This window comes from Tamandua tetradactyla, chromosome 5 (assembly GCF_023851605.1).
Source record: "Tamandua tetradactyla isolate mTamTet1 chromosome 5, mTamTet1.pri, whole genome shotgun sequence".
NCBI classification, from domain to species: Eukaryota; Metazoa; Chordata; class Mammalia; order Pilosa; family Myrmecophagidae; genus Tamandua; species Tamandua tetradactyla.
The window spans coordinates 36796471-36822074 of NC_135331.1; the positions used below are offsets into that span (position 1 = coordinate 36796471).

A 25604-nucleotide genomic window follows, 5' to 3' on the forward strand; every position below is an offset into this window, starting at 1 on the left:
CACCCCAGAAGTTCTCTCCTGTCCCCTTCTCAGTAGCGTCCTCTACTTACCCAAGGTAACCACTGTCCCAATTTCTACCTCTGCAGATTAGCTGGGCTTGTTTCTGAACTTTATGTAAGAGAAATCATACAGTACATCTTCTCTTGGTTCTGGCTTCTTTCGCTTCGTATTATGCCTGTAAGATTCATCCACTCTATTACAGGTGGCAGTGGTTCATTCATTTTTATTTCTAGATAGTTTTCAACTGTATGACTATCCCACAAGTTATTTATCCATTCTACAGTTGGCAGGCACGTGGGCAATTTTTTATTTGGAGTTATTGCAAATAGTGCTGCCATAAATATTCTTGTGTGCATCTTCGGTGAACGTATATAGACATTTTTGCTGGCTGTGCACCTGGAAGTGGAATCTGTGGGCTGTGGTATAGGTGTTTGCTCAACTGTACTAGATATTGCCATGTGGTTCTTCAAAGAGGCTCTGCCATTATACATTCCCAATAGTGGTCTATGGGAGTTCCGGTTACTCCACATTTTCATCAACAGTTGTTATTATCATTTTTGTTTTGTTTTTTAATCAACATTGGGCCTTCTGCTGGGTGTGTAGTGAAATCCCATTGTGTTTTAATTTGCATTTTCCTGAACCACTAATAAAGTTGCACTCCATTTACTATGCATTTATTGGCCCTTGTGGGTGAAGTGCCTGTTCAAGTATTTTGTGTATTTTTCTAAATTGTTTGTCTTTTTCTTCCTCTGGATACAAATATTTGTCAGCTGTGTGTATTGCAAATAGATTCTCCTATGCCGTGTCTTGCCATTTCACTCTCTTACTGTTGAAGAGAAGTTATAATTTTAGCATAATCCAATTTGCAAATCTGTGTTTTAATGGTTAGTACTTTTTCTGTTCAAGACAGAATTTTGATCCCATTTCAAAAAGAAAATCTGCTCAAGAGATGCAGATTGCCGATGCATAGGACAGACACAGCTCATGGCCTCAAGAAATACATAACTTCTAGGAAAGAATCTTAGGAGAAAATTCTGAGTGTCCTAGGATTTGGTAAAGATGTATTGAATAAAAGACACTAACAGCACAAAAGAAACAGGAACTGTAAAGCAAAAACCAAAACAGTATATTAGACTTCATCAAACTTAAATAATTTTGCTTTTCTAAAGGTAACCACCATAATGACTTAAAAAAAAAAAAAACTGATACTATCAAGTGTTGGTGAAAATGTGAAGCAACCAGAACTTTCATAGCCCACTGGTTGGTTTGCAGAATGGTCCAGCCTCTGCAAGGATCTTTTAGACAGCATCTATTCAATGCTTAAGAAAGGCTGAAAAACAGTTATATTAATAAAATATAATGATGTGCCTGGAGCTTTACAAAGTGATTTCAAGTGCTAGCCCACTTTTATAGTTACCTACTCATTTTGTCATCCATTCAATAAATATTTATTGAGCAGGGATTGTGCTAGGCCCTGAGAAATCAGAGTGGCTTCAAGTAGCTCACACTGGAGGAAAATGGACAAGCAGACACATTACTGGATGCCGTGTGACAATGGGCTATGGAAGAGAGAAGAGTGGGGGTTCTGGGGACAATGAGGAAGATGCTGGGGAGGCTTCCTTGAGGAGGTGATGTTTGAACTGGGTCTTGAAGGATGAATAGCAGAGAGCAGCCAAGGGCTGGCAGGTGGTAAAAAAGTAGCAGTTTCCAGGAACTGAAAGTCATTTTGAGATCTGTTTGGGGCACCAAATGGAAGAGAAAGAGGGGAGCCTGGAGAGTAAGTAAGCGCCGCGATGACATCATGGAGGGATTTGAATGCCTTGTGGAGTATTTAGATTTGCTTGCAGGCAAGAAGGGATATTGAGAAGATGGAACATCCTTTTGTTGGATGAAGAGCTGGCATGTTGAAAATAAGGGAAGGTGGTAGTTCAGAGTAGGGACTTGGCATTGGGCAGCCAGATCCAAATTGTGACTATGTGACTGTAGGCCTCAGTTTCTTAATCTGTGAAGTGAAGATGTGCATGGAAAAGCCAATGAAAGCATGATCCCAGGTGCAGCGTTGGGGCTCCCTAAGTGCTAGTTATCGTTAATAAGGAGAGCAGACCAACTGAAGGTCTTTAACCAGGAGCTGCCATTGGTCTCCAGCTCACACAGCCCTGCCAAATTTCCAAACACTGTGCCCACACTGTATCTAAATAGAGCCCTATGCTCCGATGCTGGCACAATCATGCCCATTTCACAGATGGGGAAATGGAGGTTTGGAAGCTTTGTGCCCATGCTCACGGGGGAGTTAGGGTGCACTGGGGCTTGAAGCCCTGCCCGCGTGCATGTCTCAGTGCTGTGAACTGGTCCGTCCCCGAAGGATGGGACCTGACATCGCGGAGGGGCCCTCAGGGCGTCTCAGGGTCCGGTCCAATGAAGCTCCATCTGGAGACTGGCCAGAGAGCTCCAGGCAAAGATGATTCATGGAAATCTTAATGGAATAGAAGTGCAGAGAGAATGAAAAAGGGAAAGGAGAGAGGAAAGAAAGAGGCATGAAAGGAGCACCAAAGGAGCAGTGAAAAAAATAAGAGCAGAGAAGAGGGAAAAAAACGATGAGAAAAAAGAGGTGAAGGGGCCTTCTCCGTTGCTAGCCAGAGGTGCTCTTGGCCATCAGAAACTGTCCATCCAGGACTTCTAGAATAACTGGGAACTTTATACTGAGAAAGGAATTTGCGCACACACACACACACACACACACACACACACACACACACACACACACAAACAATCTATATTTGGAACTCATAAATAAAGGTTCTTTGATATAATAAGCATAAACAAAAACATGGTTGTCATGGGTGAAATGCCCTTCCAAGCCAATTATCTTTGTTTTGAAGTTGGAAAAAATGGAACCAGAGTGGAGAAAGCCCCTTCCCCTAGTCACACAGCCCGACTCTAACCCATGTCTTCTGATTCCACCTGCAGTGCTACTTTCTACAGGTCAGAGATGGCAATGTGCAGTGGATGCAGCAGATGTGACCTGGCTCAGAAACTAAAAGGGATGAACTCGAGAGGGGACGTGGGGCAGGGTTCAGAGTGGACGAGCAGAGCAAGAGGTCTTGGGCCCATAGAAGCACCCAGGAAGGAGCTCGGGACCCACTGGATGCAGAGGAGGCTGACAGCTGTGCAGGTATCTCGCTGCACCAGAGCCACGACTAGGACATGTGGCTGAAACCGAGCTCCTGCCGGGCCACAGATGCAGGCCCTGTTGGAGGGTCATAATCACTCGGAGGAAGGGAAAGGCCTAGAATTTCCAGGAAGGCAACCTATGGGCTGCCAGGAAGGAAGGAATTTGAAGAAATTAAGATAAACAGGACATCTACTTATAAGCCAGAAACCATGTAGAGATTCTACTCAGGACATCTCAGTAAATCACCCACAGCTACCTTTGCAACAAGGATGAGCGTTTTCATGACAAAAAGGGGAAACTAAGGTCTAGAGCAGGGAAAAGGCTTGTCGATGAGCCACTGACGTGTAACTTTGTATTCAGAGCAATCAAAATATTTGTGGCGGGGGGGGCTCACTGAGGGAGCTTTGCGTATGAGATTCTACCCAATACTCATGATATTGTTCCCTCCTTATTCCTGTGCTGCAGAAGAGGAAACTGAAGTTCAGAGTGGAAAGGACTCGCCCAAAGCCACTTGGAAATGTCCGATTCCTCCTTTGCCCAGGTGGTCTCTGGAAAGATGGGTCTTTGCTATCAGGCCATTTCCCAGGTGGTTTTGGGACTTTCAGGGTCCTGGAAGGCAGTGACCCTGCATCTCCTTCATCCCCCAGCCTCCCCTCTCTCCTGGCGCCCTCTGAGGGCTGGCCCATGTGGGGTGGGCACGATGCCCAAACTCCCCAGAGTGAAAGTCCCCGCACACTCCCAATCCTGGGGTGTCAGTTCTCCACGGCTTTGGCGCCACAGCCAAGCCCCCCTCTTTGTGGGGAGGGTGGGTGAGATGTGGAGGGGCTGGGGGCCCAGAGTGGGGGGGTCGCACCGCAGTTGCTGCTCGGGCTCAGCAGCCGGACGGGCAGACTGAGGGGCGCTCTGCCAAGGGAGGTGTGATGTACCCCGGCTCGGCGTCCTGGAGTGTGAACTTCAAACGCCCAATTCCCAACATTTGGTCATATATATTTTTTTTCCTTACCCCAAAGCATATCCGGCTCTAATGTGAGCTCCCAGCGCCTGGCTGGGATACAGTTGGCTGTTTGCAGAGGGAGAGGCTGCTCATACAGAGGGGAAAGCTGGGGGTGGGTGGAGTGGAGAGAGGGCCGAGGACCCTTTTCCTTATCGCCAACCTTGGGACGGGCTGTGGGTGCAGGATGCGGGGAAGGACAGACAGACGGAGACATTAGCAAACAGGCATGGAACAGGTAGACTGGGGAAAGTGAGACCAAGACCCCCTCACTCCTGCCTTCTCCCCCCCCTTCCCCCCCACCACCCTTATTATTTATACTTACCTCCCCGGGTGGCCAAGGCTCCTGCCCTGGGTGTCTCCTCAAGGACCCAAGTCTTGCCAAGCTTTGTTTTGGCTGCTACTGAGCATGGGGTTGGAGGGGGAGTAGGTGACCCATATCCAAGCTAAGGGAGTGAGGAAGGGCGGGAAAGAGGCAGGGAAAGGGAAAGGAAGGGAGGGAGAGAAGGAGGAAGGGGGGGGAGAGTGAAGGGAAGGAAGTTTATCTCCATATAAAAAACATGGCATCTTACACACAATGCAGAGAGCAAGCTACTCTACATACATGCATGAATTTCACGGACACATGCCTAAGCAAAGAAAGGCAGACACAAAAGAAAATCAACAGGAAAAACCCATTTACACTAATTTGAAGCAGGCAAAACTAAGCCATGAGAGAGGCCCCTGAAGAAGACTTACCCCTGGGAGGTATTAACTTGGGGAGACAGGAAAGGGCGTGTCTTCTCGGGTACTGGAAATGCTTTAAATCTCGAACTGCTGTGAAAGTTCATCAGGTTATACATTGGACATCAGGGTACCCAGGACATACAGTTTCCTGTAGATAAGTTTTATAGCTCAACAATTTTTTTTAGATAGATAGCATGTCGGAAAATGAATGGATGGTTGGATGGGTGGATAGAGATTTTGTTTTCCTCCTTGAAAAAAATAACGTGAAAATTGCCTTGCATGTAGTAAATACTTAATGCATGTTGTACAAATACGTACGTGAATCTGTTATGTCCTGTTTTCTCTAGCATGCCTGATAGCAAAGAAAATCATGTAAGGGTCTTAGACTGAGGCTCTTTGATCTGGTCGCTTCTCTGCTTGGATCTTGCCTGGCGAAATCATCCGGAAAGTGGGGGAAAGACACAGATTCTCACAGTGGCTTCATTTGAATGGCAAAGGTTAGGGGATAACCCTCTAAAGGTAACAACAGGGGCCTAGATGAAGGTACATGGGGGTCACCAAGTACCTCAAAATGACAGTAAGAAAGAATTCTTGACAATATGTTAAGAAGGAGAGTGAAGGCAAAATAAAACCTATGCAGAACATATTAAATAATGCATAAAATATGAATCCCACTATGTTGTATTTTAAAAAGGCCAGAAAAAAATATGTTGCGGCATTTTTCAAGGCTAACCCAAGTAGCCAGATATTTTTGTTTTCTGCTTTATCACATATCCTGCATTCACAAAACATTCTATGTTGACAACAGAGTACTCAATTTTCAGGCAAAGAAAGGCCAATCCTGTTTTGCCAAATTCAAGGAAAAAGGAAAATGGAATTCACCCTAAAAAAAGCAATGATTGCATCAGTGATGTAATAATGGCAATTGACACCAAGATGGGCCCACCTTGAGGCCACACCTTTTCAGTCCCAGGGAACTAACAGGCACCTCCAGGGACTGTTGGTATTTAAAGGCTCTGAGGCACAGATCCTGCTGTCCTTGGCTCTGTCTTGTCATTGGTGCAGCCCATGTTTATTGAGCACCTACTATGCCAGGTGTGCCAATAGGCTGCCAGGGAGCCCTTGCTGAAGGGAGCATTTTGTTAGATGTCAAGTCTGGGTTTGCTGAATTGTCACCAAGCAGGTGACAGGAAGAGTGGCTGACATCTAGCGAGTCCTTACTTTATGCCAGGGACTCATCATTTTTCCCTGAGTCTAACCTCAACGCTACTCGATCACCTAAGCACTGCATTACACCAACAAAGAAACTGAGGCCCAGAGAGGCCAAGTGATGTGCCCAAGGTCACACAGCTCAGATGTGGCAGAGCTAGGGCTTGTGACTCGCAACCACAAGGCCAACCTCCTTCTCTGACACTACTCTCGCCCAGGGGTTCCACCATGACCCAACAAGTGGACAGGGAGCAGACCATCCCCATGTCTGAGGTTTTGTGTTTTGAGCCAAGAAGCCAGCACATGAGATCCCCAACTCACTGATATGACCAAAATCTGGAAGTCTTGAGCCTCCTGGGGGAGGCCACTGCCTGCTCTGGGCTTTCACTAAATCCCTGTTCCTTGCAGAAGTCTGCTTGTCACTTCCTCAGGAAACACAGCAAATGGGAAAGTGGCAGGGGATTTGGATTTCCGTGCATTCGAATCCTGGCTGGCATGCGTTGTGAAGGTCAGCTCCCCTCTCTGAGTCCCATTTTCATTTGATGCCGGACGTGGAATAGGCCTGGACTCCCACTCAGCAATACTGCTACGTGCTGTGGGGCTGAGGCCGAATCCCTTTTCCTCCTTGGACCTCAGTTTTCCCATCCACAGAGTGAGGGAGTTGAAGTTGATATTCTCCAAGAAATCTTCTGGCTCTGGAAATGATCTAGACTTGGGTTTCTCCACCTTGACACTACCAACATTTGGAGCTGGATTAGTCTTTGGTGGGGGCTGCCCTGTGAATTGCAGGGTACCTGGCAGCATCCCCAGCCTCTGCCCAGTTGTAAGACCAGAAATGCCTTCTCCAGACATTCTAAATCTCCTTTGGAGAGCAAAATTGCCATGGTTGAGAACCCTTGGTCTTGAGAAGAGTGAGACAATTAAAAAAAGCTGTACCTGGGCCCTTGGGGAATGTAGGAGTGGAACCTGGAAACGGTGGTAGAACATGGAAAACTCCAGTTCTGCTATTCGCTTTATCAATGTTTCACTTAGTAAGAATGCATTGAAGACCTACTGTGCGCCTGACATAGTGTTGGTGCTGGGGATACAGCTGTGGGCAAGACAAACACTGCCACCGTATCCCCATGGAGATCAGAGCCAATCGAGGGAAAGGGGGAAACAACAATAAATAAAATAAATAAATAAATCCAGCGAACCCAGACGTGACATCTAACAAAATGCTCCCTCCAGCGAGGACTCCTTGGCAGCCTATCGGCACACCTGGCATAATAGGTGCTCAATAAACAGGTTGTGGAAAGTCCAGTGAAGGAAAATCAAGCGGAGTGAGGGATAGGGGGTAACAAATGCAGGGAGGGGGGCAGTTTAGAAACGATGGGTTTGGGGATGCACTCTGTGAAGTGTGGCCTGAATGAAGCAAAGGAGCAAACCACGAAGAGAATTGGCAAGAGTGTTCCAGGCAGCAGACACGGCAAGTGCAAAGGCCCTGAGGCCTAAACAGGAACAAGGAGGAGGCCAGTGCAGCTGGAGGGCAATAGGCATGAGAGAAAGGGGAGGTGGTGGGAGGCAAGGATGGAGAGGCTGCCACAGCACAGAGCACCGTGGGGCTAAGACATACCTTGGAGTGTTCCTCATCAGAGCCTTTGGGCAGGAATGGGGCCAGGGAAATCAGGTAGGTGGCTACTGCAATAGTCCAGGCAAGAGACAAGTGCAGCCTAGACTGGGGTGGTGACAAAATATTACCCTCTCCCCACTAGCAAAACAAAGCACTAATTAACCAAATAGAACCTTTTTCTAATGAATTCACACAAATAGATTAACTATGGAGACACCATCTCCCTGTTCAGACCTTTGCAAGACAGGGGTATGACAAGAGCAGGTTGGCTGAGGGGATGAGGGATCTAGAACAATCCATTTTCTAGAATGTTTTAAGTGTTTTGGCTGCTTAACCAGGAGAAGCAGAGATAAGGATGCAGCTTCTTCGATTGGCCCCCCATAACACACTCACCCAAACTGTCCCAGGCTCTCACTGACCCTCTTACAAGAGTCAGTGGGATTTACTTGCCCCGTGAGCAGACACTGAGTTTTTCTTGACCAGCCAGTTTTACAGATGAGGAGACTGAAGGTCAGAGTGGTTGAACAAATTATCCAGTACTGCAGAGCTCCTGGGCTGCCTTTATAATCACCATCATGTCACTCTTTGCCTCAGTGTCCTAGAGCTGCTGTAATAAGACACCACAGACAGGGTGGTTGAAAACAACAGAAATTTATTCTCTTGCAGTTCTGGAGGCTAAGGAAACCAAAATTAAGCTGTCAGCAGGGCTGTGTATCCTCCAAACTTTCCCTCCTTGCCTCTTCCAAGCTTCTATAGTTGCTACAACATTTAGTGTCCCTTGGCTTGAAGACACATCACTCCAATCTCTAACTCCTTGTGTGCGTGTGTCTCCGTGTCCAAATGTCCCTCTTCTTCACCAGTCATGTTAGATTTAGAGTCTGACCTAACCCAGAAATCAATAAGTACCTCATCTTAACTTGATTATATCTGCAAAGACCCCATTTCCAAATAAGGTCACACACTCTGGTTCAGTGGACATCAATTTTGGAGTGACACTACTCAACCAAGTTCATGAGCAAATAGTTTATAAAATGGTCAGTCTTTCAACCACCATGCTGGGGTCCCATTCTGTTCCTTGCAGCCCCAGAGGGCACAGAGAAGTCCAACTTGTAGAACTCAGACAGGAGGAGTGCAGAAAATACCTTTAGCAGTCTGAGGTCTTCAGATCTGAAATTGCCTGTGGGCATATAGCAGTGAGCTCCCCATGCTTGGTGGCAAACAAGCAGAAATTCAACAACCACTGCATATATAGCCGCCTCAAGCTTTCAGAAGGGATTAAACTAGAATACCTGCATTACCTCCTTCAACCTTATCATCCGATGCTTGGGTCTCTCGTTCCTCCATGCATTTACTCAATCCCAATTATTGAGCCTCTTCTACATGCCAGGAAGAGGGCTGACTGCTGAGACATAAACACGGTTCCTGTCCTCATGGGACTTACAGAGAAAGTGTTGTCATATGCATTTTGGTAAGATTTGCTTTCTTATAAAAATTGCTAACCCGGGATTCTGAGATATTCATGCCCCTGGACTATTAAACTTTCCCCAAGAAGGTTCTGGCATTGTCTCTTCACAAAGGAGGAAACTAAGGCACACAGGGGTGCAGAGACCTGCCCACGTGATTTGTCAGTGGCTAGAGCCAAGTTGCAAAACCTTGATCTGCAAAATGTCTCCGTGGAAACTTCCTCCCCTATTCAGAGGGTGCATCTAAGATACTGACAGAAAACGGGTCCCCGAGAAAACAACACCCTACCCACCCCCCAAAAAAACCTTCAAACCAATTTCCCAAGCTCGGGGATACTCTAGGAAACCCTGGTTTTCTTTCCCTTGCCACAGGAGAAGAGATCCAGAGCCCAAGAGCCCAGCCACTTTCCTCTCAGCTTAATGCATTCTCGACTAAATTAAAGTCATACCTCATTTTAAATTAAGGGGATTTAAAAAATATATAAAATATCTACAACATTTAAATATCATTAGTAATTACATTTTATTTTATTTTGAGCTGGTTGGAAACATTTTATCTCTAATTAGGCACATTTGTTTTTAATATCCAGTTTACAGGACAGAGGGACCTTGCCGTAATGAATGGGGAAGGGGAGGGGTGTCGCGGGGTCCATCACGTGAGCTGCGGAGCTGGGGGCTGGCCCAGGAGGGGGTCTGGGACTCCGTGGAGATTAGAAAGCTCCCCAAACCACAGGCGCTGCTCCTTTGAAACTCGCAGCTCTGAGGCCAGCTTTTTCTCTGCCTTTGTCATCAAAGCAGCAAGAGAAAAAAGGCAGAGGTAGATATTGGTCGAAACTTGTTATAATAATTATGACAATTTTTTTTTTTAGCATTTACTGTGTCTAAGGCTCTTGGGCTAAGCGTTTTTCTACTCAGAACGCCGCTGCTAATGCTGATAATTATCAGCTAATTTTTACTGAGCCCTTACCATACGCCAAGCACTTTGGTTGGATTTTCTTTAATCCTCACCAGAAACTTTTTAGGTAGATTTGATGCCTCACTCTCCATTCTCTAATCCACAAAGCTCTGAAAGCTTCAAGTATTTTCCTAACGCATTTGTCAGCAAATCTGACCTAACTTTGGGGTCTTTGTGGGTCCCAGGTAATGGGTGCTTTCATGCTATGCTGCAAAAACGCTAGTGGGAGATCTCAAAGCTGAAACAGCCCTGGCCCAAAGAGATTTGAAACAGCGATTGTGGTACCTGTTCTACATGTTTTGCAGGTGAGGAAACAGGCTGGATTATTGTCCCATCCTTGCCCCTGTTCATCCAACTGACCAGAGTGTTTGTTGACTTACTTAGTGATCTCACATCCTTTACCCCCCCACCCCCCCAAGGAACGGACTTGGTGTTACCTAATTATTGAGCTGGCAGGGACCTCAGACGTTATGGAATCCCACAGTTAAAACCTTGGGGAGGTTTGAGTATAAAATGCAGATGGCCGGGCCCCACCCTGAACTGTGGAATCCGAGTCTCCAGGAGGACGGCCTGGTAATCTGCGTTTTCAAGATTCTCTCCCCATCACTATCTGATGATGAGCATATCAAATCCTGGGCTGGCAGTTTGAGACCCTATTATGCCATTCGCCTTCCTCTTCCACCTGCTGCATGAATCTTCTCTCTAGCCTCCCTGACAAAGAGATGCTTGCCCTGTTTTTTGTTTTTCCTTGCATACCTCCAGGGATGGGTAGCTCACAACCCAAATTTGAACCTTATGAAATATACCAGTGCTGATCCCTGGGGCCTTGCAGAAGGGAGAAATTTCTTTTACAAAGGTTTTCTTGATTGGGGGTATATTAGATATGTGTGTGTGTGTGTGTACACAAACACAGGGGCTAAAGAGGTGACCCAGGCCATACTCAAAGCTTTTGGAACTTCTCATTCAAGTGAAGCAATAATAATAGGGTCTAAACAAACCATGCATTGACACATTTACATTTAAGGAAACCGAAGCTGGGGTCTCTACCTGTGGCTGGTGGGTTTGATTGGGGTCGGACAAAGTTCACTCCACTGGTGGTCAGGAGACCCTGGCTCAGCCTGAACTTCCTCTGCCACTTCATGCAGTTTACCCAAGTTTTCAGAGCCTCAGTTTTCTCTTCTGTAAAATGGGGCAAGCCATAACCACCTCCCAGGATGTATCAGACAGGGTGCCTGCTGGAAAGAAATGACATACTTCAAATTGGGCTCATTTAATAAGGGACCTCATCACCCAGATGGGGCAGTATATGGGGATAATAGCAGCAGGAGCTGTTTCCACCCCCAGCCTGGAGGACAAAGCGGGGAGAGATTCCTGGAACCCACAGAGATTGCTCTGTAGAGAGCAGCCAGGTGGGAGGAACTGAGGCCTGCGGAAAGGGGAAGCAGCCAGCCATAGCAACCTTGCAGGGAAGTAGATAGAGGAATAAATAAATACTCTTGTCCCTGCCGTGAGTTTCCTGCTGGGGGTCCCTCTTGCCCAAACATAGCCAGAAGCAGGAGGTCCAGGGAGACTGCTGTCACAGCCCGTGGAGGGCAGCTTCCTGGAGTACCGCACAGAAGGGAGAAGGTGGGGTAAGGACAGGAAGGGCAAACGGATGCCGTGGAACACATCTGTGCCAAATATTTGATAAGGGAGGGGAGCTCAGAAGCTGCCAGGGCTCCTGGCCTCTCCCACGGCCTTGCCCTGCCACGTTTGGCATTGAGCAACCCCCAGACAGGATGCCCGGCTGGAAGCACCTGGGGTCAGCTCCCTGAGGACGGCGAGACCCATGGAGCGGCCAGAGTTGGGCGCTTCATCAGGACCCCAGGCAGGCTTTATGGCAGGGGGCTGGGAGGGTGGGGTGGGCGCTGGGGCTGTTTGTGAAATTCCAGCTGTGCGTAGCTGTGCGCTATCCAAATCAAGAGCTGACATTTAACGTGCAGCAGCTCCCTGTGATGGATAAATATTAAACACAGCACGACCGACAGGACTGAGTAAATATCTATTAGTCTCCGAGATGCAGTCTGCAGGCACAAGGAGAAGATGTCCTAATTGCTCACCCTTCTCGTAATATTAAGTAATCATCTTTAGTACTAGACCTCAGCCAGAGGATTTGCTTGCCTGGTTCTCTCTCTCTCTCTCTCTCTCTCTCTCTCTCTCTCTCTCTCTTTCTTTCTTCTCTCTCTCTCATTTGAATGAAATCAGTTGAACCATCTTACAGTTTTTGAGGCCAGGCAAAAGAAAAATAAAAAGCATATGGAAAACCAAGCACTTGCATGACCCTCCTTTGAAGACTAGACTAGAATATAAAACTGCAAGAGACCTTAAAGATTGGTCTAATTCAACCCATCACTTTACGTGGGTTAACAAGAGTAACAGAAAGATGAGGGTGAAGGGGGAGGGTGGTGGCCAAAACGAGGTCAGGCCTAGCTGTAGAGACTCTTGAGCCTCTATCTTCCCATAGATATTGCAAGGTCGAGTTCTCATATACATGTGTATATATGAATATTCATGCATACACCTTGGTAATGAACAAGAGTTCCTGGGTTGAGCACATGCATCTGATTGGCCAATGAGTGTTCACTGTGTACCTACTGCAAGAAAGATACCATGCTAAGCCCTGAGCTAGAACAGCAAACAAGCAGAGTGACAGCTGTGTAACAAGTATCACAAAATTAGCAGTTTAAAACCACACCTGTTAGAATGCTCACCTTCCATGCAGGAGACCTGGGTTCTATTCCTGGATCATGTACCTAAAAAAACAAAGAAAACAACACCTATTGATTACCTCATAGCTTCTGTGGGTCAAGAGTCCACTCACAGCTTGGCTGGGACCCCTGCTTCAGGATCACTCTTGAGGCTGCAAGCAAGGTGTCCTCGTGGCTGAGGTTTCATCTGAAGGTTCGACTGAGGAAGGGCCCACTTACAAACTCCTGTGCTTGACGGCAGAATTCCGTTCCTTGAGGGCTCTAGGCATGAGGGTTTCAGTGTCTTGCTGGCTGTCAGTTGGAGGCTGCCCTCTATCCCTGGCTGCACGGGTCTCCCCCTAGGACACCTCAAACCATGGCCACTTGCTCCATCAAAGTCAGCAAGGGAGAGAGCTCCTGAGGAAGATGGGCATTACATTTGCAAGTAACGTAATCACATATCACCTTGGCTATATCCATTGGCCCCACCCAGGCTCAAAGAGAGGGGATTACATAAGAGTGTGAATGTAGGGTCATGAAGACCACTTTAGAGTCTCTCCATAACATTGCCTGATGGGGTTTCCATTCCAGCAGTGGAAGCAGACAACACAGAAGTAGAGAAAGAAAAGCATCACTAATAGTGAAATATCACGAATAGTGAATAGTGAAATGTAGGAAGCATGCTTTGATGGTGTGGGGCCAGTCTGGGAAATGGGGTTGGAGGCCAGAGAAACTACTTTAGACACAGTTTCTCAGGGAGCATTTTAACCGAGACATGTAGAATGAGAAACACTGAAACTTGCTGTGGAGAAAGGACATTTCAAGCAAAGGAAATAGCAAGAGCAAAAGTCCAGAGTCAGGAAAATACTTGTTGATTTAAAGAATGGAAGGAAGCCAATGTGGGGGCAAGGATGTGAGATGAGGTTGAGAGGTGGGTCAGGGCCAGGCCATGGAGGGACTTGCAGACGATAGGGAGGGATGTCTTAGGGAGATTCTTAGGATGCTATCAGCAGCCAGAGGAGGGTTTGAGACCAAGGAGCAACACTTTTTAAAAAGCCCTTTGGTTGCAGCCCAAATACTGGAGGCAAGAGTTAGGAGGGCTGGGCAATCATCTAGACTCATGACCTAGTCTAGAGCAGGGACAGTGGTAAGGAAGGCGGTTTGCATAGAGGAAGTAGAGCCCCTGGAGGCAGGTGCATTATCTGGGGAGCATACCCAGGGGCATCTCCTGGCTGCGACCCTCTTTGCTGTGATCTGAGTTCTTAGGACTGGGTGGAATGTCATTGGGGTGGAGAACTGGAATAGCATGAAGAAGTATGTGGAGAATGTTCTAAAAATGATCGTGGTGATAAAATACCCAACAATGTGATGACATTATGAGCCATTGATTGTACACCATGTATGGAATGTGTGTGTGTGAAGATTTCTCAATACGAATACTATTCAAAAAAAAAAAAGGAGTATGCAGGGGACACCTGCGGTAGGCTGTAGATGGCCATTGGCGATGAGTAGCCATCAGGGTTGTGTATTCTTTCCAGGAACCTGGAGCACAGTGATATGTGAGAACAAAAGTGAGATGAATACCATTCCCGGAAGGAGCTTTGAGAGCCACTGTGCAATGTGTTGGGCTCACGTGCCCATTGTCCCAAGGGCAATCAAGTTCGAATCTATGAAGCCTCTGTTGGTCTGGACTCTTGAGCAGGTGCAGCCTCACAGGCGTGTGTTACCCAAGTGGTCACACAGGATCCCTCACTTAGAAAGAGCCAGCACTTGGTTTAATAATCTTCTGTCTCATCTTCAAATGCTTAACAAAGTTTGAACAAGGGGCCCCACCTTTTTATTTTGCACTAGGCCCTGCAAATTACATAGCTGGTCTTGCCCCCTGAGTGTGGTCAGCACTGAGCAGAGCCAGGGATGTGTAACATAACCAAGAAATAAACTTTTGTTGTCTTATGCTACAGAGATTTGGAGGTTGTTTCGTTATTGCAGCACAGCTCATCCTATCCCGACTGTTTATGAAAGCTACATCAGGGCCAAGAGCTTTAAGACATAGAAAGAAAGGAGCCTGGATGCAAGAGAATTAAGGTTTGTGAGAGCATCTTCAATTTGAATTCCAAGCCCTGGGATGAGCTTGTGTGATATTTACTTGGGAGGAATTTTTGTCTTTGCCCAGCAGCAGCAACATCCCAACTCAGCCCTATGCTGGGGTGAAGCTTTCAGAACTAGGATTGAACAGACTTGGGTTCCACTGCTGACTGTGTAACATTGGACAGGTGGCTCAACCACTCCAGGACTCGGTTTCCTCACTTGTAAAACAGGAAGGATGATGGCCATTTCTCCTGACAGGACTGCTGTGAGCCTCCAATGAGATAAGCTATGGGGGACTTGCACAGTCCCTTATAGAAGATAATTTCTCAAGCACAATAGCTCTTTCTGTTTTGTTTTGTTTTGTCTTGTTGCTGATGGATAAACATGAGGATGATGGAGAGCAGAAGAGCAGGAAGCTGTCTAGTGGAGAGCAAGAGGCTTCCCCAAAGCCGACTTCCCCATCTGATCTCTCCAAGACACTCCCATGAGACTGGACTGAATCAATCTGGGGACTTCCTCCAAGGGGAGTATTTAGTGAAAGGAACCCAGCAAGGAAGGGATGAGGCAGGGAGCTTTCCAGGAGCCCAGCACGCCAAGGAGAGCAGAGCTAAGCATCTCAGGGAATGAAGGTGAGGTGGGGGCCGAGCATCTGTGAGGCAGGTATTGTCATCCCTGCTGTAAGGCAAGGACTGGAGGTGAGAGAGGTTCTAGTTCCTGCTCAAAGTTGCGCTACAAGTGAGAAACAGACCAGGGATTCACAATGACAGGTCCCCATGCCAGAGCCTGGTCTCTTAACCACACCATTTCATAACTGTAGTTGATGGATTTGTTCTCTTTGGTATTCCGTGTAACTAACACACTAAATTTCCATGCAAGTTTATTTTGAAGTTAACATTTGCCTTTGTAGATGACTTACTCTGCTGCTCTCATCAGAAATCCCCAATCATGCAAGGCAAGTCTGGATGGCAGGGAGTTTAAAAGACAATTCAGAGCTCATGGGCCTGAAGTCATCATCCCTTTTGTATCCTACCTCCTCTCTTCCAAAATCTTATTTTGTCCTCTGTCTTGCCCTAAAAGCAGTGGCAAGTGCCCCCGGCAGTGAGCAGAATCAACATTTTTACAAATGCCCATATCAAATATTACCTTACAATACGTCCAGGACTGCACAGGGTCGCCACAAAAGGCCTGATCACGGGTAGAGCAGTGAGAGTCTAAACAGATAAGTTCACTGTCATGCCTGGTGGTGTATCAGCTACCTCTTGACATGATCATGCTGCATAACAAATATCCACAAATTCTCAGTGGTGTACAGCAATAAGTTTGTATTGTTGACACACTTGACTATGACCACGCCTGTGCCTAGGCTCAGCTGGCTGATGGCTGAGTGAGACTGGCTTCAGTTGGGTCATCTCAGTTCTGCTTCATTTTTGTCTCAACCTCCATTGGGCTCGTCTATGCATGTCCTTCTCCCAGTGATGCCAAATGGCCACATCATGTGAGTCCTTTCCAGCTTTTGACTATGTCATATGTACTGACATCCACATGCCACACAGGTGATCCAGCAACAATGTGGAAGGGTATGGCAAGAGCATGGACACAGAGGAATGAAGAATTGGCACCATCACCAATCTATCCCCATGGCACTGGGCTTACTTCCTTCTAACCAAAGAGCAAGTCACATCTTGGTTGACTGAGGTCTAATGCAATATGCTCACTCCCACAGATCTCCTCTGGTCTGAATAGCTGCTATGCACTCATAAGGCACCGTGTCAAAAGGTCATCACGCCACCAGGAACGACTTCAGGCTAAGGAAGTCAATGGGCAATGGGCAGAGATGCATGCACAAGGCTACTCCTTGCTGCCACTGATGGAAAACTTTCCAAAGAACCATCGGTAAAAGACCAGGATGGATATTCTGGTACCTTTATGCACTGGCCAAAGCAAGTCTCAAGGACAGTGAAAGGAAAGACATGTTGCCCTAGAAGGGAGTAAGCGTTATAGGAAGAAATAAAGCAGAGAAGGGGACAGGTACAGAGAAGTGGGAGAAGAGGTTTGGGGTGGGGGAGGTGACTCTTAGGCTATGACCTCAGGATAACAAGGTGATGGGGGTAGAGGGCTCTTCCCAGACCAGATGGAAGGGCATGTGCAAGGGCCAGCAATCTTGAGGAGGTCACGATGTTGATGGCTCTGACGCCAGCCCTACATGCCCAGCTCTTCCCATCCTTCTCCATCCCCCCTCCCTCTCTCCCCCTCCTCCAGAAGCTGTAGTCCTCTCCCCACCCCTTACCTTCTTCAGATGATGGCTTCTCCCCACCTTCACCCTCTCAAATCCTCTCTAATAGGTCACATGGATTTCCACAGTTGCAATTGGATTCCAAAAATAGCCTCCTTATTCTCCCGGCTCCAGTTATCACAGAGAGGCCTCCTTGGCTGCCCAGGGGTCAGTGCATTTTTCTAGAGACAAGCCAGCTAGGCATGAGGGCAGAAGGGCTGCAGACACAACCTGCTGGGAGGAAAAAGGACAGGCTATGAATGAGTACTGAGCTGGCTTCACCTGACTCCACCATCTCCCTGCCTCGTGACCTTGGGCAAAGCAGGCAGCTGATGTCTTTCACTCTCTGTGACTCAGTTTCTCCCTGTGACCTAGCTGCCAAGGTCATAAAGCATCAGGGACATGCCCAGTTCATGGCACCTTGCAAACACTCAACAAATGGTAGCCAGATATTATTATTGTTATTGTTTTTGCTGTTTTGGTTTCCTCCACCCCACCCCCTTTTCTTGTCTCTTCCTAGAACAGAGTCGCCGTGGATGCCTTGGAGCCAGCCTGGGCCCCAGCTTCTGTTAGCACACAGCAGCCTTTGTTTTCTCCAAACCCTCTTTTGAATTTTAGATCATAGGCTTGATTAAGAATTCAAGATCTTAGAATATAAGACCACAAGTAACGGTTTCTGTTTCCCGCTGAGCATGGAGGTCTTCTGCTCCCATCCGTCCCTTCCCTGAACATCGACTGTTGCCATGCGCTGCCCAGGGTCTGGGGTGGGCTGGCCCAGGCTGCCCCCCCACGCCCACTGAGGCAGACCCCAGCCCCTCCTTCCAAGTGGGGAGTTAAGGTGGTCAGGCGACCTGCCTCTGGGTAAAGTAAGGACTGCATTTTTTCATGCATTATTCATTCATTCATTCGCTAAGCATGGACTCAGCACTTACCACGTGCAGGCAGTGTTCTGGGCACGGCGGGTGGAGAGGTGCGGTGACTGGAGACCCAGCCCCAGAGCCTGCCCTCGAAAGCTCACCGCCCCAGATACCACGTTGAAAGCACCAACAGCTCTTTTCCAAACACTTGCTCCAGTTCCTGTCCACATAATATTTCATTTCTTTCTGCCACCTGCCACCTGCCCGCACTGCTGCAGAATCTTTGCCTTGGCCACATGAGAGGCTACGTACGCAAAGAGAGGAGGGGCCTTCTCCCGAAGGACAGAAGTGTCCAGGGATGGTCACGCCACTGGCCTCCCTGTCCTGGGTCATGTGCTCAGAGAGTCAGGGGTAGAAAGGAGAGGACACCCATGCTGGCCTGCAGCAGGCTAAGGCAGAGGGTCCTGGATTTGGGCATTGGCTTCTGGTCACCTGAGATGGCTCTGTGCCAAATGGCAAATGAACAGCACTTTCACTTGGGGACAGTGAGACAAACACTGAGAGCGCCCGTGCTCTGCCAGGTCTCGGGAAGCAGAGGTCCGGTCCCAGCAGGCTGATTCCACTATGTGAATGGATCATTCTAATGCAGGATCATACTGCATACGTGTGATGATAAACTTTGGGGGTGTCTCTGCATGGGCCCACTTTACAGAAAAGGAAGTTGAGACTCTGAGAAGTTAAGTGACCTGTTCTCATTCTCATAGCAAGCACGTGGTTGGCTAGGGACAAGAACTCATCAGCTCTCAGTGTGAAGGGTCACGGCTTTAACCATTGAACAGCACTGCCTAAGTGCCATGTGTGGTTGGGTCTTGGAAGGAGACAGAATTGGGGCAGTTCCCATGCCCGGGGGCTGACAGAGGATTCAAACTGCCAGGAGCAGGAATCAGTGACCATCTTCTCCTAAAATTCTTTGTTTCTTTGGTTTTGACATATGTATACACCCATGAAACCATCACCAGAAATGATAGGGAATGCATCAATTGTCCCCCAAAAGCCTTGCCTTTTGTGATCCTTCGTGATCTTTTTCTCCCTCTCATACCCACCTCTAATCCCCAACTCCAGGCAACCACAGGTCTGCTTTCTGTCACTATAGATTAGTTTGCCTTTTCTAGAATTTTATATGAATTCAATCATTCAGCATGTAACTTCAGCATCCAGTTTATTTTGCTCAAAATAATGCCCTTGAGATTTACCCATGTTAATGCATGTATCAAAAGTTCATTCTTCATATTAAGAATGTTTCTGTTTCTTCCTGTAATTTTTTTAATTAATAAAAAAATTTATTTTTTAATTTATTCTTTATTACTGCTAAGTAGCATTTCATTGCACAGAGGTAGTACAGCCTGTTGATCCATTCACATGCCTGTGGATTGCTTCCAGGTTTTGGCTATTACAGATAAAGCTTCTGCGAACACTGGAGTACATGCAGTCTTTGTGTGGGCCTATGCTTTCCATTGTCTTGGGGAGGTATCTAGAAAACAGAATGGCTGGGTCATAGTGTATGGGAATCTTTAAATATTTTTAAAAACTGCAAACTGTTTTCCAAGGAGGATGTACAATTTATATTCCCAACAGCAGTGTATTAAAGTTTGCATTTTTCCATAGCCTCATCAATACCTGATTGAACAGTCTTTTAAACTTTGAACGTTCCAATCGGGGTGAGTGGTAGTGCATCATGATTTAAATTTGCATTTTCTTAATGATAAAGGATGTTGAACATCTTTTCGTGTACTTATTTGTCATCTTTGTATCTTGTTTGGTGTGGTGTCTAACTTTTTATCCATTTTTTATTAAAATTTCTATCTGGAGATCATTGTAGCATCAGTTTTGAGCATGCGTTTGTGTGTCCATTTTTTTTTTTTTTAACATGGGCAGGCACCGGGAATCGAACCCAGGTCCTTTGGCATGGCAGGCGAGCATTCTTGCCTGCGGAGCCACCGTGGCCCACCCTATGTGTCCATTTTTTAATTGGGGTGTTTGTTTTTTTACTATTGAGGTTTGAGGGGTCCCTATATTTTCTAGATAAAAGTACTTTATCAGACATGTAATATGCAAATATTTTCTCCAAGTGTGTACCTTTAGCTTCCATAAACAATGTCTTTCAACAAGCGCAAGTTCTTAATTTTTATGAAGTCCAATTTATCTGCATATTCTTTTATGAGTTGTGATCTTGATGTCATATCAGATAACTTTTTGCTTAATCCGAGGTCACAAAGAATGTCTCCTAAGTTTGCTTTGGAAGTGTAATAATATTAGGAATTGCATTTTAGTCTATGGGTCAAAGTTAATTCTCTTACTTGTAGATACCCAATTGTTCCAACACCATTTCTTGAAAAGACTATCATTTCTCCACTGTGCGACTTTGTCAAAAATCAATTGATCAAATATGTGATGATATTGTGAATTACTGATTATGTATGTAGAACAGAATGATCAAAATAGGAATGTTTGCATTTGCTTTGTGTTTTTTGGTATTTAAAAAAATAAAAATAAATTGACCAGTTTCAGTGGCTGAGAGATTTCAAACAGAGTAGAGAGGTTATCCTGGAGGTTATTCTTATGCATTATACGGATGTCCCTTTTTAGTTTTTGATGTATTGGAGTGGCTGGAGGAAAGTACCTGAAACTGTTTGAGCTGTGTTCTGGTAGTCTTGATTCTTGAAGATGATTGTATAAAGATATAAGATTTATAATGTGACTGTGTGATTGTGAAAACCTTGTATCTGATGCTCCTTTAGCCAAGGTATGGACAGATGAGTGAAAAAATATAGATAAAGAACAGATAAAGAATAGGGGGGACAAAGGGTAAAATAAATTGAGTAGATGGAAATGCTGGTGGCCAATGAGAAGGAGGGATAAGGCATATGGTATTATGAGTTTTTTCTTTTTTCTTTTTATCTCTTTTTCTGGAGTGATGCAAATATTCTAAAAGATGATCCTGATGATGAATACACAACTATGTAATGATATTGTGTGCCATTGATCATATACCATGTATGCAATGTATGTGTGAGAAGATGTCTTAATAAAAATTAAAAAAAAAAAAAGAGGTGAGAAAGCATGCACGTTTGAAACAGCCACAAGTTTTTTGATACTTCTTCCATTAAGAAGTGGGTTTTCTCTAGCCCATTTCCTTAAATCTGGGAGGCTTTTGGGTTTGTTTTGCTCAATAGGATATAGTGGAAGTGACGCTGTGCCAACTTCAGTTCTTGAGCTCAAGAGACCAGTAGCTTCCATTTCCTTTCTCTTAGAATACTGAGATGTAAGAAGTCTGTGTCTGTTGTATAGAGAGTTCCATATTCTCAAACCCACCTTCACACTTGGTACGCTGTTTCTTCGACTATTTATATTTTGCATTAGTATGATACATTCGTTATAATTAATGAACCAATATTAACAGATTGTTAATAATTCAAGTCCACAGTTTACATTAAGGTTTGTTCTTGGTGTAGTACAGTTTTATGAGTTTTGACAAATGCATGCTATCATATATTGGCCAATACAATATCCTACAGAATATTTTCACTACCCTAAAAATCCCCTTTCCTTCACCTGCTGATCTTTCCCTCTCTCACCCCAAACTCCTGGTAACCACTGATTTTTTTTTTATTGTCTCTATAGCTTTTTTTTTTTTTTTTTACCTTTTCCCAAATGTCATATAATTGGAATTATCTAGTATGTAGTTTTTTCAAACTGGCTTCTTTCACTTAGCAATATATATTTAAGGTCCTTCCATGTATTTTCATTGCTCATTTCTTCTTATGGTGAGATAAAATTCCATTGTATGGATAAGAAAAAAAATCAATTGATCATATATGTGTTTGTCTATTTCTAGACTCTATTCTGTTCCATTGATCTAGTTGTCCATCTTTTTATTTGTATAAAAACTTTTGAAATCAGAGAGCGTAAGTCTTCTTCCAACATTGCCTTTATTTTTCAAAGTTGCTGGGCTTTTCTAAATCCTTCGGTTTTCTATGTGGATTTTAGAAATGCCTTATCAATTTCTACCAAAAAATTATAATAATAAAAAAAAACAGCCTGCTGGGATTTTGACTGGGATTATGCTGAAATTCTAGATTAATTTAGGGACAATTGGCATTGAAGTTTTTGTTCCATGAGCACAGTGTATCTCTCCATTTATTTAGATAATCTCTCTAAATTCTCACAACAATGTTCTCTAGTTTACAAACAATCTTGTCCATCTCTTTTTCAGCCATCCCCATTTCATATCCTCACCTACTTAAGCAATATTTTTATTTCAACTTCCAATAGCTCATTACTAACGTATAGAAATACAACTGATTTTATATATTAATCTTGTATCCTGAAACCTTGCTTAACTTACTTATTAGTTTTAGTAGCTCTTGCATAGACACTATAGGATTTTCTGCAGAGACAATCAAATAGTTTGGCCATAAAGACCATTTTACTTCCTTGCCAATCTGGATGGTTTTTATTTCTTTTCCTTGCTTTATTATACTGGCTGGAACAACCAGAACGGTGATGACTACAAATGCTGATACCAGACATCTTTTGCCTTGTTCCTAATATTTTAAAGGGAAAACATTCTGCCTTTCACCATCCAGTATGATATTAACTGTAGGCTAATTCATTGAAGCTCTTTAACAGGTTCAGGAAGTTGCCACCAATTTTTAGTTCACTGGCAGTTTCTATCAAGAATGGAGGTTGAATTTTGTCAAATGCTTGTTTTATGACTACTGAGGAAATTATTTGGTATTGCTTTTTAGCTAGTTAATATGGTGAATTGCTTTGATTGATATTTTAAATGCTAAACCATTGCACTTTTTGGAAAAAAATTCATGATGTAGTATCCTTTCTCTATATGGCTGGATTCAATTTGCTAACATTTTCCTTAGATTTTTATATCTGTGCTCAGGAGGGATATTGGTCTGCAATCTTCTTTTCTAGAATTAGTGTTTTTCTGAGTTGGGTTTCAAGATGATCTGGGTATTATTTCTTACTTAACTATTTGGTAGAGTTCATCAGTGAAGCCATCTGGGCATAGAGTTTTCTTAATGGGAATGTTTTAAACTACAAATACCATTTCTTTAATAGACGTAAGGATATCTGCTTTACCTTTTCTTCTGGAATTAGATGTGTAGCTTGGTCTTTTAAAGGACTTTGTTCCATGTAAGTTGTTGAATTATTGGCATAGAGTTGTTCATACTATTCCCTTATCACCCTTTTAATATCTGTAGGCTCTGCAGGACCTGTAGTGATGTCACGTCTCTCATTCCTGGTATACATAATTTATGTTTTTTTTCTCTCTCTTAGGTCAGTCTGTCTAGAAGTTTTGTTTGTTTGTTTGTTTGTTTTTGTTTTTTTCCAGTTATATTGTTCCTCTCATAGAATCAGCTTTTGGTTCGATTGATTTTTTTTTCTCTTGTTTTTTCTGTTATCTATTTCATTTATTTGAGGTCTTTCTTCTTTTCTGGTAGGCCTGTTGGGTTATAATTTCCCTTTAGCTCCATCCCACAAATTTGGTATGTTATTTTTGTATTTAATTCAGTTCAAAATACATTTCAATTTCTCTTTTGATTTCTTCTTTGAGCCATGGATTATTATAAGTGTGCTAATTAGTTTCTAAATATTTGAAGATTTGGCAGATACATTTCTGTTACTCATATGTAATTTAATTTCATTGAAATTATATTTTCGATGATTCCAATCCTTTAAAATTTACTGCTTTTTGGCTCAGAATATGATCTATCTTAATAAATGCTCCTGTGCACATGAGAAACAAATATATATCCTTCTGTTGAATGGGATGTCTATAGGTCAATTAAGTCAAATCAATTGATAGTCTTTTAAGACTTCTATATTGTTACTAATTTTCTGTCTACGTGTTCTATCAATTTTTAGCATGGGGTGCCCAAATCTCTAACTATAACTGTAAATTTGTCTATTTCTCTTCAAAGTCCTATTTTTTTTTGTATGCTCTATGTCAGGGGTCACATTTCATTCTTTTTTCCCATCTGAGAATCCCCTTATTGCAGCACCACTTGTTGAATTTGTGTTTGTTTTTTGGTTTTTCATTTGTTTGTTTGCTTGTTTACTTGTTTGTTTGGGAAGTGCATGGGCCAGGAATCAAACCTGGGTCTCCCACAAGGCAGGCGAGAATTCTATCACTGAAATACCCTTGCATTCCCAAAGTTCTATTATTTTTGACTCATGCATTTTGAGGTCTAGAGTTTTTTTGTTTGTTTTTTGTTCATGATTGTTATGTTCTCTCAAAGAATCGCTACCTTTATCATTATGAAATGGCCATCTTCATCTCTGATAATATTCTCTGCTTTAAAATTTACTTTGCTTTGGTGCTAACAAGGAGTCAGTAAGTTATCTTTTTTCATCTGTATGTAGTATGTCCTATTTCTCTGACTGATTTTTAAGATTTTCTCTTTATCGTTGGCTTTAGGCATTTAGTCATTTGAACATTATTTGCCTTGAGGTAGTTTCTATATCTGTCTTGTGCTTGGAGTTTGTTAAGCTTCTTGAATCTCAGGGTTTATAGTTTTCATCGAATCTGGAGAGTTTTCAGACATAATCCCTACAAATGTTTTTTTTTTATTCTCCTCCCTGTTTTCAAGGGAGAAAGGACTGATTGAGGCTGCCCCACAGTTCACTACTGCTCTTTTCAATATTTAAATTTTTTTTCCTGTACGTTTGATAGAGATAGAGTGTTTTTTTTATCTTCTATGGAAGAAAAAATGTGTTCAATCATTCCTCTAGATTTTTAGAACTATGGACTATAGTCTAAAAAGCTGTTTTAACGCCCTTGTCATTTCTCGGTCAGTTTTAATTGATTGACTTTTCTCTTCATTATGGGTTATACGTTCCTGCTTCTTTGCATACCCCACAATACTTTTATTATGAATGTTAGCCTTTCGGATGCTGGATATTTTTGTGTCTCTATAAATACTCCTGAGCTTTGTTCAAGGATGCAGTTAAGTTACTTTGGAACAGTGTGATCCCTTCAGGTTTTGCTTTATAGCTTTTACAGGTGAAACCAGAGCAATGTTTGATCTAAGACTAATTATTTCCAACTTTTGAGGTAAAACCCTTCTAGAACCCAACAGATGGAACAGGAATTGTTCTCAGATACTGTTCCATCTAATCCTTTCAGGTGCTTCTTTCCCCATGCCTCAGGACTCCGCCGAATACTCGAGGGTAACTCTTTACAAATCTCTGGAGTCCCTTCTTCTGGGCAGCCGTCTCTCTGATATGCTCTGCAGACTTGCCTGGACACCCACCACATCTCTTCAACTCGGGGACAGCACCAAGCTCTGTCTGGGGTTCCCCTCAATTCCATGAAAGCTGGGGAAATTGTGGGGCTCACCCATTCATTTGCCGACTTTCTTGGCCTGCGGTCTTTTTTGTTGCCTGATATCCAATGCGTTCCTTTTCTTTTAGTTATTTCAAGTGGGAGGGTAAATCCAATTGGAGGAGCTGGGC

General features: G+C 44.3%; 1 long non-coding RNA gene across 3 annotated transcripts; it reads right to left on the reverse strand.

The window, feature by feature from the left end:
- Positions 1 to 4496: 4496 nt before the first annotated feature.
- Positions 4497 to 17551, reverse strand: LOC143682361 (uncharacterized). Of its 3 annotated transcripts, XR_013175092.1 has the most exons (6): positions 17230 to 17551; positions 13095 to 13271; positions 12879 to 12920; positions 11176 to 11363; positions 4902 to 4979; positions 4497 to 4609 (listed from the first exon to the last, which is right to left on the reverse strand). It is a non-coding gene; the product is annotated as an uncharacterized LOC143682361 (long non-coding RNA). The 3 variants fall into 3 exon arrangements; XR_013175091.1 differs by lacking the exons at positions 4497 to 4609; positions 4902 to 4979 and adding an exon at positions 9715 to 9954; XR_013175093.1 differs by lacking the exons at positions 4497 to 4609; positions 4902 to 4979; positions 13095 to 13271 and adding an exon at positions 9715 to 9954.
- Between the last annotated feature and the right edge of the window lie 8053 nt (positions 17552 to 25604).